This window comes from Lytechinus variegatus, chromosome 9 (genome assembly GCF_018143015.1).
Source record: "Lytechinus variegatus isolate NC3 chromosome 9, Lvar_3.0, whole genome shotgun sequence".
NCBI lineage: Eukaryota > Metazoa > Echinodermata > Echinoidea > Temnopleuroida > Toxopneustidae > Lytechinus > Lytechinus variegatus.
Genome location: NC_054748.1, coordinates 17131559 through 17135943, shown reverse-complemented (window position 1 = coordinate 17135943; position 4385 = coordinate 17131559). Strand labels below are relative to the sequence as shown.

At 39.2% G+C, this 4385-nt stretch overlaps 1 protein-coding gene across 3 annotated transcripts in view; it reads left to right on the top strand.

Moving 5' to 3' along the window:
* The first annotated feature begins 2914 nt into the window (after positions 1-2914).
* LOC121421092 (histone-lysine N-methyltransferase eggless-like) overlaps positions 2915-4385 on the top strand; it is a 76220-nt gene continuing 74749 nt past the window's right edge. For all 3 annotated transcript variants that reach the window (XM_041615707.1, XM_041615708.1, XM_041615706.1), the window contains exon 1: positions 2915-3022. The gene's annotated coding sequence lies outside the window, so the exon portion shown is untranslated. The remainder of the gene's footprint in view (positions 3023-4385) is intronic.

Below are 4385 nucleotides of genomic sequence, written 5' to 3'. Positions count from 1 at the left end.
TCATCTATTTTGTTTTCTCTAATATATTTCCTAACATTTTGTACTAAAAATTGATGAAACTTCGCTTGTAAATTTTTCCAAATGCCTTTCTTAAATTGATCGTCAGGACACACAACCTGTCCGGACACAAAACAACTTGGGGTACGTGTTATTAAGGTGATATTTTAAACATTGTTTTAGAGAGTGTGTTGTTGCATAAAGACTCAAGGACTGTCGGGTGGTCGCAGACATGGGCGTCGGGGCAGAGGATTGTCCTTTGTTCATGGGGGGGGGGACATCTATTGCATCCCCCCCAAACACAGAAGGCAATCCTTTGTGCAGATGCCCTTGGTTGCAGACTACCAGTGCTTATAGGTGTGGATGTCTGGAAAGAGATTGGTTTGTATTATATATGTCTGTAAAGCTATTTTGGAGATAAAGGCCCTTATTCTGAACTCGTGTTGAAATTAAGATTATGGTCTAACTTGTGGTTAAAGTATGGATAACCTATTGTATAATAGGAATCTCTAACAGTACAAGTTCAATTGGCCAGCTCAGGGCCCCCGTCTTACAAAGAGTTACGATTGATCTGATCAATCGTAACTATGGACGGCCAGCAACTTCAACATCTATTATGCATGTTTGTTCAAAATAATTTCTAGCTATGATGTATATTCATGCATTCATTGTTTTCTTGAAAATTCACTGCACTTCTCTTTGTTTACAGAGGACATTGTGCAAAATTTTTTGTAGAAAAAAGTATGACACTGATGGATTTCCATAGAGTTACGATTGATCCGATCAATCATAACTCTTTGTGAGACGGGATCCTGATCATTCTTAGCTGACTGGGAATAATTACTGAAATCGTTCTCTTCATCATTGAAAAAATGAGGAAAGAGCCAAGTCAAGACAAGAAACATGCAATTTTGACACATTTGGCTTTCCATAATTTTAACACAAAGTTAGACCATAGCCTAAGTTAAATCGGACTTTAGAATATGGGCCAAATGGTTTAATATGTTTCGTACTGTATGAATCCATGCTGAGTATTGTCATTCATTTGATTCTCTTTAATGAGAGAGAGAAAAAAAATCATGATTGAGATTAAATTAAAGCTTGAGCTAAGCTATTGCTGCTATATAACATCTACATGTAGTGTTTGTCTTTTACTTCATTTGTCATTTTAAGCCCACTTTGATGGGCTAGTCCTGCCCAATAAAACATGAATAAAAAGAGAAAAATATAACAAATATACCTCTGAAAATTTCATCTTAATTGGATGTAAATTATGATCTTTTACAATTTAGCCCATTTTTCACAAATCAGATGCAAAAATGGGCATATGTTTCCTGAAATTAAGGGAAAATCTAATACCCCTTTCATAAACCCCATTAAAATGAATTAGGCGGCTAATAGCAGCATAATTTGGTCGTAAAATTGGAGGAGGACAAGAGTTATCCGCATTACTCTGATGCTGCTATTATCCGCATAATAGCAGCATCGGGACAAGATTTTGAGTTTATGAACGCATTTCCAAATTATGCGGATAATTGCCATGGTGCGGTCACAAGGTCACCCTTTTCCAACACAACCGCATCGGAGGGGGCGTGTCCAGTTGTCATGGCGATTATCCCCCTTTTTCAGGACGGGCGCTCGTAGAAATAATGCGGCTTATTTTCGGAGTTTATGAACGCAATTTTTATTGAATTATCCGCATTACTCTTAGGCGGCTAATTGGAGGATAGGTTTATGAAAAGGGTATAAATTGTCTTAACCTTTTTATTTTACATCCAATTTGACATGGCCATGTGCATAACATTTTTTGGAGGGCGGGGGGTGGGGGCAAGCAAAATTGTTGAAGGAACTCGACAGTGAAGGGACAAAATTTGTCATTGGGCCCCGGGGGGGCCACTTACATTGACGAGTGGATACCATGCGCGACCAAAAAAACACGTAAAAAGGATGTCTTTTTCACGATAGGGCACGTTACGTACGTAACGTGATAAGGGTGTCAAAAACACAAAAATAATGAAAAAAGGGTATCTATTTCGCTAGGAAAATTACGTGTTTAGGGTCTAATTTGCGGGGATGATAAAACAAAATTAAAATGTTTTAAAAGGATGTCATTTTTGCCCGAACACTTCGTGTTTAGAGTCCGATTTGCGCGAGGTGTTAAAGTGGGGTCGTACTAAACCAAATAAGGTAAAGCCGACGACCGAAGGACCCGTAACAATAAAACATTCCTGTACTTGTTTAGGGGTTCATTTGCCAAGAGTATCGTTTTGTTTCCAATACTTGTTAAGGGTAGGGTTTCACACGCCAATACTTGTTAAGGGGTTCATTTTCAGAATATGGATATTACGTGTTTAGGGTGCTTTTCGAGACCCTTTGGTCGCGCATGGTATCCACTCGTGAATGGAAGTGGCCCCCTGCCCGGGCATTGGGCGTTGTTGCAATCTCTAAATTAAAATTTCTTGCACAGTTGATGTGCCTTTTTTTCTTGGGGGGGGGGGGGGGGGCCGGGGCAACTGCACCACCTATGTTGATGGATTTTATTGAATGTTTCAACGCTGCCTGATATGTTTTCTTTCAAAACTACTCTTTGTTTTAGACTTGCCCTTTATAGATGAATAATATATGAACAGGATGCATTTTTTACTACTAGAAAAAGACTTCAAAGACTTATAATGAAGCTTGAATTGTGAGCAGAAATATTACTTTTATTGGTGATACAGGGAGATTCACTTCCCGGTATCATTCCTATTTGAATCTCCCTCTCCTTTCTGTTTTTAAAGGGGGGGGGGGTGGGCATCAGGGCCGTTTCGGAGCAGACCTTTGTTCTTTTGTTTTCTTTCATTTTTGTCCCTTTTTCCTCACCTCTACTGTATGGTGGCGTGTATATATAACAAATAATAAAAGAAATTCAAGACCATACACAACGCACGCCGCGCCGGGTGCCGATGATCATTGATAGGCGGCGGAGTTGTTTAAAAAAAAAAAACATCCGCATCTTCTGTTCTCGTTAGCCCTGTTTTAAGATGTAAGTTGACTTTTGTTCATTTTTTTAGCTTCCTTTCATTTATTTTGAGGCCTAGAGGTGTTCATCGTTTGCAAGTTGAGAGTGAGACTTCTCCGAGGATGCCGAGTGCAGTTACGGTACGGTACCGGTACCGGTACGGTACCGTACTTGTGTAAAAATGAGAAAGTGCAGCCGGTGCGCGCCTCTGGCTCTGCGGGGTGGGAGCTCGTGGTGGTGAGGGGCGCTGGCCGGCGAGCGGCGTCGTACATGGGTAGTCCCGACCTCCCAGCATGGCGGCGTGATTCGAATGCAGAGATGCCAAGTTCAAAGACCAGCTATAAAAATGCGTGAGATTTTCTGTGAATCTGAGTGGGAACAAATACTTGATTGTGGCATTATCGTGCTTTCTGACTCCGGAGACAAAAAAGATCTGGGGTCCAAAATTTCTTACAACGCCTATACTATAGTCTCGACAAAGGGTCTGAAGTTCCATCCGCGCTCGAGTTGGCTCACGATCATAGAGTCTATATGCTCACGATCAAAATATGTGTGTCCGCGCACGATCGAGGCTATACTTATCCTCTCTCTCAAATATCTCATTTTCTTTTTCGCTTTTCGAGTGTTGGCTTGGACTAAAATAAAGAAAAACATATTGGAAAGTTGTTTGTTTGATTCTGCTCTTTTTTACAGAACGTTGTTTTCACTGACGGGATAATACTGACTAAAAATAAAATTCGTGTTTGGGAATATACCTCACACTTTGTCAAATCATTCCTGACTTTCAACAAACTAAATGAATATCAATAATCCCTGCAGCTCGATACACAGCTTTCACAAAATAATTACTTCCCAAAAAATGATATTTACATGATATGTATATTACAAGTGTGCAGGAATGCCTAATTCAATAGACATAAAATTTCACGGCTTGAAATGCTTGTGCCACATGCATGCTTGTTTCTCATGCACACCTGTTGATTGACAGAAAGCAGAATTTACAGTTGTCTACTAAAAGTTGATAGAATCAAAATCGTCCTAAATTTATTTAGCAACAATCACATTGATGATCTTCCCAATTTATAGTTATGTCTTATTTTGTCAGCCAAGTCAGGACTCATGACTGACTGACTTAATTGACTGACTGAATAAAATGATCGGCCTATTTATTTAGTCAGTGCCACAAACTTTATTAACCTACTAACAATCTATCTTAAATGTAGGAAAGGAAAAAAATCGAATTATAAAATAACCCTATCATATGCAATCTTACATTTTATTTAGTCAGCGATAATTAAGCCAAGTTTACATTTTTACTCCACTATTCATAGAAATTTCACTGTCATTTAATTAACCCATCGTTTTTTCTTCTTCACTCTTCAACTTG